Source organism: Mobula hypostoma, chromosome 10 (genome assembly GCF_963921235.1).
Source record: "Mobula hypostoma chromosome 10, sMobHyp1.1, whole genome shotgun sequence".
Classification (NCBI taxonomy): domain Eukaryota; kingdom Metazoa; phylum Chordata; class Chondrichthyes; order Myliobatiformes; family Myliobatidae; genus Mobula; species Mobula hypostoma.
In genome coordinates, this window is record NC_086106.1 from 38,536,472 (window position 1) to 38,551,316 (window position 14,845).

Consider the following 14,845-nt stretch of genomic DNA (forward strand, 5'->3'; position numbering starts at 1 on the left):
TGGAGTGAGTGATGTGTTGTGGGTGGAGTGAGTGATATGTTGTGGGTGGAGGGAATGATGTGTTGTGGGTGGAGGGAAAATGTGTTGTGGGTGGACTGAACAATGTGTTGAGGGAGGGTTGAGTGATGTGTTCTGGCTGGAGTGAGTGATGTGTTGTGGGTGGAGTGAGTGATGTGTTGTGGGTGGAGTGAGTGATGTGTTGTGGGTGGAGTGAGTGATGTGTTGTGTGTGGAGTGAGTGATGTGTTGTGGGTGGAGTGAGTAATGTGTTGTGTGTGGAGTGAGTGATGTGTGTGGAGTGAGTGATGTGTTGTGGGTGGAGGGAGCGATGTGTTGTGTGTGGAGTGAGTGATGTGATGTGGGGGGAGTGAGTGATGTGTTGTATGTGGAGTGAGTGATGTGTTGTATGTGGAGTGAGTGATGTGTTGTGTGTGGAGTGAGTGATGTGTTGTGTATGGAGTGAGTGATGTGTTGTGTGTCGAGTGAGTGATGTGTTGTGGGTGGAGTGAGTGATGTGTTGTGGGGGGAGTGAGTGATTTGTTGTGTGTGGAGTGAGTGATGTGTTGTGTGTCGAGTGAGTGATGTGTTGCGGGTGGAGTGAGTGATGTACTGTGTGTGGAGTGAGTGATGTGTTGTGTGTGGAGTGAGTGTTGTGTTGTGTGTGGACTGAGTGATATGTTGTGGGTTTAGTGAGTGATGTGTTGTGTGTGGAGTGAGTGATGTGCTGTGGGTGGAGTGAGTGATGTGTTGTGTGTGGAGTGAGCGATCTGTTGTGTGTGGAGTGACTGATGTGTTGTGTGTGGAGTGAGTGATATGTTTTGGGTGGTGTGTGTGATGTGTTGTGTGTGGAGTGAGTGATGTGTTGTGGGTGGAGTGAGTGATGTGTTGTGTTTGGAGTGAGTGATGTGTTGTGGGTGGAGTGAGTGGTGTGTTGTGTGTGGAGTGAGTGATGTGTTGTGTTTGGAGGGAACGATGTGTTGTGTGTGGAGTGAGTGACGTGTTGTGGGTGGAGTGAACGATGTGTTGTGTGTGGAGTGACTGATGTGTTGTGTGTGGAGTGAGTGATATGTTTTGGGTGGTGTGTGTGATGTGTTGTGTGTGGAGTGAGTGATGTGTTGTGTGTGGAGTGAGTGATGTGTTGTGTGTGGAGTGAGTGATGTGTTGTGTGTGGAGTGAGTGATGTGTTGTATGTGGAGTGAGTGATGTGTTGTGTGTGGAGTGAGTGATTTGTTGTGTATGGAGTGAGTGATGTGTTGTGTGTCGAGTGAGTGATGTGTTGTGGGTGGAGTGAGTGATGTGTTGTGGGGGGAGTGAGTGATTTGTTGTGTGTGGAGTGAGTGATGTGTTGTGTGTCGAGTGAGTGATATGTTGTGGGTTTAGTGAGTGATGTGTTGTGTGTGGAGTGAGTGATGTGCTGTGGGTGGAGTGAGTGATGTGTTGTGTGTGGAGTGAGCGATCTGTTGTGTGTGGAGTGACTGATGTGTTGTGTGTGGAGTGAGTGATATGTTTTGGGTGGTGTGTGTGATGTGTTGTGTGTGGAGTGAGTGATGTGTTGTGTGTGGAGTGAGTGATGTGTTGTGGGTGGAGTGAGTGATGTGTTGTGTTTGGAGTGAGTGATGTGTTGTGTGTGGAGTGAGTGATGTGTTGTGGGTGGAGTGAGTGATGTGTTGTGTGTGGAGTGAGTGATGTGTTGTGTTTGGAGGGAACGATGTGTTGTGTGTGGAGTGAGTGACGTGTTGTGGGTGGAGTGAACGATGTGTTGTGTGTGGAGTGACTGATGTGTTGTGTGTGGAGTGAGTGATATGTTTTGGGTGGTGTGTGTGATGTGTTGTGTGTGGAGTGAGTGATGTGTTGTGTGTGGAGTGAGTGATGTGTTGTGTGTGGAGTGAGTGATGTGTTGTGTGTGGAGTGAGTGATGTGTTGTGGGTGGAGTGTGTGATGTGTTGTGTGTGGAGTGAGTGATGTGTTGTGTGTGGAGTGAGTGATATGTTGTGGGTGGAGTGAGTGATGTGTTGTGTGTGGAGTGAGTGATGTGTTGTGTGTGGAGTGAGTGATATGTTGTGGGTGGAGTGAGTGATGTGTTGTGTGTGGAGTGAGTGATGTGTTGTGTGTGGAGTGAGTGATATGTTGTGTGTGGAGTGAGTGATGTATTGTGTGTGGAGTGAGTGATGTGTTGTGTGTGGAGTGAGTGATGTGTTGTGTGTGGAGTGAGTGATGTGTTGTGTGTGGAGTGAACGATGTGTTGTGTGTGGAGTGAGTGATGTGCTGTTGGTGGAGTGAGTGATGTATTGTGTTAGGAGTGAACGATGTGTTGTGTGTGGAGTGAGTGATTTGTTGTGTGTGGAGTGAGTGATGTGTTGTGTGTGGAGTGAGTGATGTGTTGTGTGTGGAGTGAGTGATGTGTTGTGGGTGGAGTGAGTGATGTGTTGTGTTTGGAGTGAACGATTTGTTGTGTGTGGAGTGAGTGATGTGTTGTGTGTGGAGTGAACGATGTGTTGTGTGTGGAGTGAGTGATGTGCTGTTGGTGGAGTGAGTGATAGAAACATAGAAACATAGAAAATAGGTGCAGGAGTAGGCCATTCGGCCCTTCGAGCCTGCACCGCCATTTATTATGATCATGGCTGATCATCCAACTCAGAACCCCACCCCAGCCTTCCCTCCATACCCCCTGACCCCTGTACCCACAAGGGCCATATCTAACTCCCTCTTAAACATAGCCAATGAACTAGCCTCAACAGTTTGCTGTGGCAGAGAATTCCACAGATTCACCACTCTCTGTGTGAAGAAGTTTTTCCTAATCTCGGTCCTAAAAGGCTTCCCCTCTGTCCTCAAACTGTGACCCCTCGTTTTGGACTTCCCCAACATCGGGAACAATCTTCCTGCATCTAGCCTGTCCAATCCCTTTAGGATCTTATACGTTTCAATCAGATCCCCCCTCAATCTTCTAAATTCCAACGAATACAAGCCCAGTTCATCCAGTCTTTCTTCATATGAAAGTCCTGCCATCCCAGGAATCAATCTGGTGAACCATCTTTGTACTCCCTCTATGGCAAAGATGTCTTTCCTCAGATTAGGGGACCAAAACTGAGTGATGTGTTGTGGACGGAGTGAGTGATATGTTGTGTTTGGAGTGAACGATGTGTTGTGTGGAGTGAGTGATGTATTGTATGTGGAGTGAGTGATGTGTTGTGTGTGGAGTGAGTGATGTGTTGTGTGTGGAGTGAGTGATATGTTGTGTGTGGAGTGAGTGATGTGTTGTTGGTGGAGTGAGTGATGTGTTGTTGGTGGAGTGAGTGATGTGTTGTGTGTGGAGTGAGCGATGTGTTGTGGGTGGAGTGAGTGATGTGTTGTGTGTGGAGTGAGTGAGTGATGTGTTCTGTGTGGAGTGAGTGATGTGTTGTGTGTGGAGTGAGTGATGTGTTGTGTGTGGAGTGAGTGATGTGTTGTGGGTAGAGTGAGTGATGTGTTGTGGGGGGAGTGAGTGATTTGTTGTGTGTGGAGTGAGTGATGTGTTGTGGGTGGAGTGAGTGATGTGTTGTGGGGGGAGTGAGTGATTTGTTGTGGGGGGAGTGAGTGATTTGTTGTGTGTGGAGTGAGTGATGTGTTGTGGGTAGAGTGAGTGATGTGTTGTGGGTAGAGTGAGTGATGTGTTGTTGGTGGAGTGAGTGATGTGTTGTGTGTGGAGTGAGTGATATGTTGTGGGTGGTGTGAGTGTTGTGTGTGGAGTGAGTGATGTGTTGTGTGTGGAGTGAGTGATATGTTGTGGGTGGAGTGAGTGATGTGTTGTATGTGGAGTGAGTGATGTGTTGTGGGTGGAGTGAACGATGTGTTGTGTGTGGAGTGAGTGATGTGTTGTTGGTGGAGTGAGTGATGTGTTGTGTGTGGAGTGAACGATGTGTTGTGTGTGGAGTGAGTGATATGTTGTGTGTGGAGTGAGTGATATGTTGTGGGTGGAATGAGTGATGTGTTGTGTGTGGAGTGAGTGATGTGTTGTGTGTGGAGTGAGTGATATGTTGTGAGTGGTGTGAGTGTTGTGTGTGGAATGAGTGATGTGTTGTGTGTCGAGTGAGTGATGTGTTGTGTGTGGAGTGAGTGATATGTTGTGGGTGGGCTGCTGTTTCCTGTGTGGTGCCAAGTTGAGAATAATTTGAGACAATTACATGTAGATGCTTAATGCTTGATGCTTAATGTCACCAAAACCAAGGAGATGATCGTCGACTTCAGACGGTCTCAGCCTGAGCACACACCCCTCAGCATCAGTGGCTCCACAGTAGAGAGTGGAAAACATCAAGTTCCTTGGGGTGCAGATCTCGGACAATCTCACCTGGTCCAGGAACATCACTGGGATTGTGAAACGGGCCCAGCAGAGATTGCGCTTTCTGAGGAAGCTTAAACAAGCATCACTTCCCACTAACATCTTAACTACATTCTACAGAGGCGTGGTTGAGAGTGTGCTGACCTTTTGCATCACAACCTGGTACTCCAGCTGCAGTGCTGTCAACAAAAAAGCCTTGCAGAGGGTGGTTAGGGGAGCAGAGAAGGTTATTGGGGTCTCCCTACCTTCTGTCCAAGACCTCTTTCAGAGTCGATGCCTCCAGAAGACACGGTACATCATTAAAGACCCCTCACACCCTCTCCATGAACTGTTTGTTCTTCTGCCATCAGGCAAACGCTACAGGAGCATCAAAACTAAAACCACAAGGCTACTAAACAGCTTCCTCCCACAGGCAGTCAGATTGCTAAATAGCTGCTCCACCTGACTCTGCTTTGGACACTTTTAACTTGCACTGGACACTTATAACTGATTTAACTGACATGTGGCTGTTGTGTTTTACTATTTATTGTTATGTTTATTATTTAGTGTTGTGTTTGTTATGTTATGATTGCACTGCTCCTGGGAAACGCTGTCTCATTCTGCCCTGCTGAGCTGATGTACGGTTAGAATGACAATAAAGATTTTTGAATCTTGAATCTTGATGTTTTAAAGAGTCAAAGAAAGCTGAGGTGTGTGGAAACAGAGAATAAAAGGGTGATAGGCGGGGTTCTGGGGTTAAAGGGTGACATTGCGGGGAAAAATGTGTGCAACGTGGCAAATAAGAGAACACAAATTGGTCGAAGTAGATGCAAATTGAAGCTGATCTGAAATCATTTGGGACACAGTGGCACAGTGGTCAGAGCCACTTTCTCATGGCTCCAGAGACAGGGGTTTGACCTTGCCAATGGGGACTTTATACAGTGCACAGTGGGTCCTTCCGGTCCTCGAGCCTTGCCGTCCCAGCATCCCCTGACAAACCCAATTAACTCTAACCTAACTGCAGGGCAATTTACAATCACCAATTAACCTACCTCTTTGGACTGTGGGAGGAAACCAGAGGACCCAGATGAAACCCACGCATCCCAGGGGCTGGATGTACAGAAACTCCCTGCACTCCAAGCTCCGGGACGCCCCAAGCCGTAATACCGTTGATCTAGCTGTTACGCTTCCATGGCAACCGTGAGTCTGGCCAGAGAAGCCCTGAGACACAGTCGGTCCAAATGTGGAGAAGGCAGTGGTGGAGAGTGATGGGGACTCTGGGAAGAGTAGCAAGGAAAACTGGAGGAATGCCAACAATATACTGCAGAATGCAAATGGACACTTGGTGCAGCACCAGGTGAACTCCAGAAAGCTGAGCCTAGAACGTGTTGACACTTCTGAAGAATTAGACCCAGGTACAACTGTGATCAGGGCCAACACCTCGGGCTACTAGTGGCTCTGCCAAAGTGAAGATTGTGGCAGTAGTCAAAGACAGTCTTTATAGTGGCTGGCGCATCTGTAAGCAACCAATCAGCTCAGAGCAACAGAATCAGTCAAAGGTCAGAGTCCTTCATGCTGCTCAAAGAGCAGCACATCACAACGCAGGGTCCTCTCCCAATCCACTGAGTGAACTCTGTCCCTTTCCTGACTTTGCAGGGCTACAGCGATGTATTAGGAAGGCACAGATCACTTCAGAGGTACCTCACCCAATCGTCATTCTGGGTGAACAGCGCGTCACGGTCTGCTCATCAGACATTACCGCGAGCAGGTATGTTATCAAGGACGACATTTTCGAAGTGAGAGTGGTTAAAGATTGTTTCAAAACAATTCTCTGAGACTGTCCTTCTTTCGCCAAAGACCAACTAAAATGATTGTTTGAACATAGAACATAGAACATAGAAAAGCTACAGCACAATACAGGCCCTTTGGCCGACAATGCTGTGCCGAACATGTACTTACTTTAGAAATTACCTAGGGTTTCCCATTGCTCTCCATTTTTCTGAGCTCCAGGAGTCTCTTAAAAGTTCCTATTGTATCCGCCTCCACCACCATCACCGGCAGCCCATTCCACTGACTCACCACTCTCTGCGTAAAAAAACTTATCCATGACATCTCCTCTGTACCTACTTCCAAGCACCTTAAGCCTGTGCCCTGTCGTGTTGACTTTTAGCTTCAGTCATTAAGTTTGACATCGTGGATGTCAGCTGGGAAGTGTTCTGCCTCTGAAGGCACTGTTCACCTGTGTGGAGTTCCCATGGTACAAACATCACTTCCTGTTTGTAAGCTTTTTTCTTAGCAACATTTCATCTACAGACTAATTTGGATTTTGACTTGAAGCACTCACAGTAGAAAGACAACCATCTCCATCCACTCTTTAGTTGCCTTTGAAACAGCAATATGGGTCTTAATCTTTTGGAATATTGGTAAACAATTAGTAGATGTACTTTGAAGGAACGTTGCATCACAATTTCACTCTAGTCCAAGGCACAGCTATATGCATGTGTGTAGTACCTTTGTTTAACACACATTGTGAGAATTATCAGTCATGTCAGTATATTCAGACGTGCAGCAATTCTGTATTGAATCTAAGATGCATTTTATTTAACTTTCTGCAGTTTCACAGGTTTTTCTTACTAAAAGCCCTGAAGAAATCTTCTGGCCTGGGTGATTTTTGAGATGGCATTTAACTCCCTGCCCAGCTTTTTACCCAGTGCACTGTAGAACTGCTCCTGTAGTTTGTCCCATGCATCCACCACACTCTGTGTACAAAAACCTACCTCTGACACGCACTTCATCCTCTTCCCCCAGTAATATTAAACAAATGTCCTCTGGTACTAGCCACTGCCACCCTGGGAAAAAAAACCTGGCTGCCCATTCTATCTATGCCTTTTATCATTTTGTACATCACTATCAAGTCACATCTCATTGTCCTTCATTCCAAAGAGAAAACCTCTAGCTCACTCATAAGACATGTTGAGGAAAGTTTCTAAGGTGTCTATGGGAGGGTAGACAGACTGGCATTATTTTCAGGAGGACAGGAAGCAGGGGTTAATGGATCAGGGGTCAAGGCAGCTTACAGTGAACCTTGGGTCAAACTAGAGCAGTGGGCAAATGGGTCAAGGGACATACGGTTTGTTGGTCAAGTGTGCTGCCTGATGCAGCCCAGTCAGAGTGTCTGGATGGTAACCCATCATTCTGATTGGATATTCTGGTCCCAGCCCAATATCTGGACTCAACTCCTGCTCAAATGCAGGCAAACTCAGCATTGTCCCTCTTTAAGCAACACACATCCAAGTTGCTGGTGTCCCTCTTTAACTCAATTCCTAAACAGAAGCAAAGCAATTCAGGTGACCTTTGATATTTCACAGTTCCCTCGGACCAGATTTAGCCATGGCATGTTCTCCGAATCATGTCCCCACAATCCTGTGGTTATTTTAATTCTGATATAAATAGCTGTTGCACACTTTAGTCATTGCTGCCTATTGCAAACAATCAGCCTCTGGCATGTGATTAATGTCACTGTTACAGTCTGTGTCAAATGCTAAACCCTCTAAGCACTCGCTTTCGGTCTCAAATTTACTGTCGTATATCCAAGACTTGGATCCATTTAACACGGTCTGGCTCTCTGTAGGAACCCAGACTGACTTGCTTAAAACTTACATTGAGGGTGTTTTGTCTGAAGTTTCTGTGAGAGGGTGAACAGGCAGGAATTTTGCTGCCCAGTCTTAGGTTCCATATCCAAGAAAGGGATATGCTGGCATGGAGAGGGTCCAGAGGAGGCTCTCGAGAAATATCCTGGGAACAAAAGGGTTAATATATGTGGAGTTTGATGACTCTGGACCTGTACTCACAGGTGTGTAGAAGAATGGGGGTGGGGGGGGGGAAGTCTCATTGAAAGCTACTGCATATTGAATAGCCTAGATAGAGGAAACATGGAAAAGACGAATCCAATAGCGGGAGAAGCTAGACCAGACGGCACAGCCTCAGAATACAAGAACGTCCTCTTAGAACAGAGATGAGGAGGAATTTCTTCAGCCAGACGGTGGTGAATCTGTTCAATATATTTCTAAAGATAGCTGTGGAGTCCAAGTCATAGAGTGTATTTAAAGCAGAGGTTGATAGGTTCTTGATTAGTAAGAATGTCAAAGGTTACGGAGAGAAGGTAGGAGAATTTGGCTGAAAGAGAAAATAGACTAGCCATGATTGAATGGAGGAGCAGATGATGGGCCCAATGGCCTATTTTTGCTCCTATATCTTATGGCCTAAAGAATTACTTCTAGTTGGTCCCAATGAGTTGATGAGCCAGGGGTAAAGAGTAAGAGGTTCAATGGTCAAGTGGCTCTGAACAAAGCCGCCAATGAACCACGGGTAAAGAAGCAAATGGTTCAGGAGCCAATGGGCTAGGGGTCAAGGGCCAAATGCTTCAAGGTCAAGTGACCAATGATAAAAGGTTTGGTGGTTCAGGGGTCAAGGGGGCAATTGGTATGAATGTCAAAGGGCCAGGGCTAAAGAAGAAAGTTCAGGTGTCAAGAGGCAAAGATGAAGGGGTTTGTGAGTCAGAGGTCAAGGGGTGGAAGGTCTAAAACATTCAATCAATCTGGAGGCCAGAAGGTCTGAAAATAGGAAGCTGGAATTTGAGAGAGAAGTGGTCAAACATTTTGATATGGACAGGATTTGGAAATGTTTCACAAATTGAGTTTTTTTGCTGGGGTGAAGTGTTAATTATTTACATTGCTGCTGACAGGACTTTATAAGCGATAGATTTTAAGGGCGGGGGCAGTGATAGGTGCCAGAGAAAACACGACTTTGTTGAACAGTGGAACCAGCTTCAGGGAGAGAACAACTTTCCTGTGCAAACCCTTTAACGTGGCACAGCGCAGCCCAAGAATGCCATCAAGCAAACTCTGGCCTGATTCCCTGCAGGAGGGTTTGGAAGAGAAGTGGGCTTTTGTAATGGACCAGGTGGGAAGTGGTGTGTATGTGAGAGAGAGAGAGGGAGGGGAAGAGAGAGAGAGAGAGAGAGAGAGAGAGAGAGAGAGAGAGAGAGAGAGAGAGAGAGACAGAGAGAGAGGGGGAGGGGAAGAGAGAGACAGAGACAGACAGACAGAGAGACAGAGAGACAGAGAGAGAGAGAGACAGAGAGAGACGGCTTTATTATGACACCACACACACACACATACACACTTATGGTGCACATTCAAAGCCATGAATATATCACACAAACACCAAAGGAGCCCATGTGCTTATCAAGCTCTGCTTTAAATATACAAAAATGGGTTAGTACATAAGCCTGTTATATGCACATGCTCTACAGACACACACAAGTACACACACACACACACACACACACACACACACACACACACACACGCACACACACGCACACACACACACAGTCTCAGAATAGATTGGGGAACAAGAGAGTAAGATAATTTAGTGCCATACCGAGGGAGTGCTGCACCACCAGAGGTGAAGTCTTTTGGCTGAGACTTTAAACCCTGACTTGCCCCGTCACTTCCATGAACCAGTTTAAGTTTTAACAAGGTATTTACCTCTGCACTGAGCGGGCCAGAAGTATAGTGTGACCACTTCAAATTTGAAATCTGCATTCTGTGGGATCAAGCTGTGCAGATATTGTTTGTCATATTTTCATTGACATCTACCCATTAAATGCTGCGGCGTATCTGGGGGGGTTTATTCAGAGATCATAAGGCCTTAAGACATAGGAGCAGAATTAAGCCATTCCACCCATAAAGTGCTCTGCCATTCCATAATGGCTGGCTTATTTTCCCTCATAACTCCATTCTCCTGCCATCTCCCCACAGCCTTTGAAGCCTTTACTAATCACAAACTTATCAACCTCCACTTTAAATATAATCAGTGACTTGACATCAACAACCAGCTGTGGCAATGATTTCCACAGATTCACCACCCTCTGGCTAAAGAAATTCCTCCTCATCTCTGTTTTTAAAGGGGTGCCCTTGTACCCGCTGGTCCTAGATTCTCCCACTAATGTTACCCTTAAAGTTAACCTCCAGGATGAGTCAGTAGTGAAGAAGGCGAATGCAATGTTGGCATTCATTTCTAGAGGAATAGAGTATAGGATCCGGGATGTGATGTTGAGGCTCTATAAGGCGCTGGTGAGACCTCACTTGGGCAGTTTTGGTCTCCTTATTTAAGAAAGGATGTGCTGACGTTGGAGAGGGTACAGAGAAGATTCACTAGAATGATTCCAGGAATGAGAGGGTTAACATATTAGGAACGTTTGTCCGCTCTTGGACTGTATTCCTTGGAGTTTAGAAGAATGAGGGGAGACCTCATAGAAACATTTTGAATGTTGAAAGGCATGGACAGAGTGGATGTGGCAAAGTTGTTTCCCATGATGGGGGAGTCTAGTTCGAGAGGGTATGACTTAAGGATTGAAGGGCGCCCATTCAGAACAGAAATGCGAAGAAATTTTTTTAGTCAGAGGGTGGTGAATCTATGGAATTTGTTGCCACGAGCAGCAGTGGAGGCCAAGTCATTGGGTGTATTTAAGGCAGAGATTGATGGGTATCTGAGCAGCCAGGACATCAAAGGTTATGGTGAGAAGGCGGGGGAGTGGGACTAAATGGGAGAATGGATCAGCTCATGATAAAATGGCGGAGCAAACTCGATGGGCCGAATGGCCGACTTCTGCTCCTTTGTCTTATGGTCTTATGGTCTAATGAAAACATCCTCTGTACTTGCACTCCATCAAGACCTTTCAAGAGAAAGGCACCTCAGACAATGGGAATTTCCCTCAAGAGCTTGAACAGGGTGGGATTGCTGGTGTGGAATAGAAAGAGGGCAGGACAAAACCCTCAGTACTCACCTGGATGGGGAGTTGTTCTTCATTTCCTTTCAAGCTGACTTTCTCCATGACTGTTTCTCGGCCCTACCTGTGAATGCAAAGAGAAACCCCTGAGAACACTGCCAGTTTCTCACTCCCTGTTCTAAAGGTGTGGCACCCGTCCCACGTGAAGTTCTAACTAATTTTCCTCAGCTGCCACCTCCCAGTTACAGAGCTACGGAGAACTTAGAGGCTAGAACATAGACCACAGGATGTAGAACATAGAACAGTATAGGTCCTTCAGCCCACCATGTTGTGCCGACCTTTTAACCTCGTCCAATATCGATTTACATGACCCTCCTACATGGCCCTCCATTTTTCTATCATCCATGTGCTTATTTGAGTATTTTAATGCCCCTAATGTATCTGCCTCTTACAACGTTCCCTCTAAGGTGTGTGTGTGTGCACACTTCTTTTGCTACTAGCGCACAAAGGAATTTAAACAAAATGTTATCACCCTCCAACTCATTAGCATGTTAAGTATATCTCATGGTCGTACACAATCACATTTCCTTTTCTTGCTTCCGATGTGGACGGTGTTGACAACGTGGAGTTCGTGATGACTTATGTACAATACAGAAACTGGTGTTACCTGTGTGTGTTGTCGTGATGCAAAAGTTGCTGGAGAATTTGCAAGTGGGAAGAAGTGGGGTGATATATGGAAACTTGACTTTTTAAAGTGTCACTTAGCAAGCAAATCACATATGGACAAGCAAAAGCACATACAAGCAAAAGATCCAGTGAGAAAGCCCTTCAGGACTACTACATACGTTTTGTGAGAGGACAGGTGAGCGAGAGCAAAAACAATCGATCCCAGACGAGATCAAAGTTTTTATTGACAGTGTTTTGCTGACTGTTAAAATGAATACCTCTATATATAAAATTCAGTGCGCATATGTTGTTGTCACTGGGCAAAAAAATTGCACGGCACGAGATTTTTGCGCACAGGGGTCATTACAAATTAGAGGGAAAGTTCCTTCCAAGCACCTACCACTTTCTGTACATACTGTATAAAAAAACAACTCCCACATCCACCCTATACTTTCCTCCAATCACCTTAAACTGAAACCTTCCTCTATTAACCAAACCCTCCCCACCCCAGGAAAAATATGCTGACTGTCCACTATGTTATTCTCATGTACCTGTCCAAGTGCATTTTAAATGCTGTTAGTGTACCTACCTCGACCACTTAAAGATTAATGACAGATAAAGATCAACTTTGTCACATGTACTCCAAGCATACAGTTAAATGCGTCATTTGCACCAACAGCCAACACAGTCCAAGTGGTGCTGCGGGCAGCCTGCACGTTGCAACATACCACGCTCACAACTTACTAACCCTAACCCTCACATCTTTGGAGTGTGAGAGGAAACCGTAGCACCCAGAGGAAACCCGTGTGGTGAAGGGGAGAATGTACAGGCTTTTTACTGGCAGCAGTGGGAATTGAACCCAGGACACTGACGATATAAAGCGTTACGTTAGCCACCATGCTACCATGTCGCTCGTTCCTTGCACTTGCAGCTCATTCATATAGGCCCCTGCCTCTGGGTGGAGAAACAACAAACAATCTGTTGGAGGATCTCAGTGGGTCGAGGAGCATCTGTAGGAGGAAAGAGACTTGACTGACTCACTGATTTGTACCAGTATCTGTAGTCTCTCGAATCTCTGTGTGACTAAGTTGTTCCTCAGGTCCCTGTTAGATCTTTCCCCCTTACATTAAACCCATGCCCTCTAGTTTTTATTTAGATAAAGATAATAACAGATCCCTCTAGCCCAATGAGTCCACACCATATGACCAATTAACCCACTGACCAGTATGTTTTTGGATTGTGGGAGGAAACCAGAACACCCGGAGGAAACCTCGTGGTCATGGTGAGAATGTGCAAATGTACAGACAACAGTGGCTATTGAACTGGGCTTGTTAACTGCTAAGCCTACATGCTGGGCCAAGCTGCAATTGCAAAGCAAGCACAGCAGTGCCTCTACTTCCTTAGGAGTTCGCGAAGATTTAACATGATATTTCAAACTTTGACAAACTTCTAGATGTGTGGTGTAGTGTATATTAACTGGCTGCATTACAGCCTGGTATGGAAACACCAATGCCCTTGAACAGAAAATCCTACAAAGAGTAATGGGTATGGCCCAGTCCATTACGAGTGAAGACCTCCCCACCATTGAGTGCGTCTACACAAAGCGTTGTCACAGGAAAGCAGCATCCATCATCACAGAATTCCACCACCCAGACTATGCTCTCTTCTCGCTGCTGCCATCAAGAAGCAGATACAGGAGCCTTAGGAGTTACACCACCAGGTTCAGGAACAGTTATTACCCCTCAGTCATCAGGCTTGTGAACCAAAGGGGATAACATCACTCAACTTCACTTGTCCTATCACTGAAATGTTCCCACAACCTATGACCTCACTTTCAAGGACGCTTCATCTCATGTTTTCAATATTTATTGTTTATTTATTTATTATTATTATTTCTTGTTTTTGTGTTTTCAGTTTGTTGTCTTTTGCACACTGGTTCAACACCCAAGTTGGTGCAGTGTTTCATTGATTTTATAAAGATAATTATTCTATTATGGATTTGGTGACATATATGTACTTCGACAATAAATTTACTTTGAACTTTGAATGTGCTTGATTAGCTTTCCCTGGGAAAAAGACTTTCATGCTTTTATACACTTCTATAAAGTTACTCCTTCTATACACTTCTGTAAAGTCACTCCAATGAATAGAGAGCCAGCCTGCTCAACGTCTCCCGACAGTTTAGTCCTTCAAGTCCTGTAAACGTTCAAACTTACGCTGCACTCTTTAGTTTATCTTAGGTGAATAGACAGGACTGCACATGGGAACCCCATGTGTGGTCTCATCAAGGCATTGCAACCAAACATCACTGCCTTTCACAACACTGGAGGTCGGGTTGTATCTACGGAGAGGAATAACACCTTATATTCCATCTGGGTAGCCTCCAACCTGATAGCATGAACATTGACTTCTCTAACTTCCACTAACGCCCCACCTCCCCTTCGTACCCCATCCGTTATTTATTTATTTATTTACTTTCTCTCTCTCTCTCTCTCTCTCTCTCTCTCTCTCATTTTTCTCCCTCTGTCCCTCTCACTATACACCTTGCCCATCCTCTGGGTTTTTTCCCCCCTCCCCCTTTTCTTTCTCCCCGGACCTCCTGTCCCATGATCCCCTCATATCCCTTTTGCCAATCACCTGTCCAGCTCTTGGCTCCATCCCTCCCCCTCCTGTCTTCTCCTATTATTTTGGATCTCCCCCTCACCCTCCCACTTTCAAATCTCTTACTCACTCTTCCTTCAGTTAGTCCTGACGAAGAGTCTCGGCCCGAAACATTGACTGTACCTCTTCCTAGAGATGCTGCCTGGCCTGCTGCGTTCACCAGCAACTTTGATGCATGTTGCTTGAAATTCAAGCATCTGCAGATTTCCTTGTGTAAGTGTTTAACTCTGCTTCTCTCCCTGCACCTGCAGCCTGACCCACTGTGCATTTCCAGCAAACTTTGCAACACTTAGCAAGTCAGGCAGCATCTACAGGACAAAATAAACATTCAAAGTTTTGGCCCAAAATGTCAGATCGTCACATGCCTGCAGAGATGCTGCTGGACTTGCTGAGTTCCTCCAGCATTGACGTGTATTGCTCAAAATTTCC

The 14,845-nt window shown here is 45.8% G+C and overlaps 1 long non-coding RNA gene across 2 annotated transcripts in view; it reads right to left on the bottom strand.

Moving 5' to 3' along the window:
* Positions 1–14,845, bottom strand: part of LOC134352850 (uncharacterized) — a 53,621-nt gene that overhangs the window by 14,065 nt on the left and 24,711 nt on the right. For both annotated transcript variants that reach the window (XR_010019484.1, XR_010019483.1), the window contains one exon: positions 11,147–11,213. This is a non-coding gene — a long non-coding RNA (uncharacterized LOC134352850). The remainder of the gene's footprint in view (positions 1–11,146; positions 11,214–14,845) is intronic.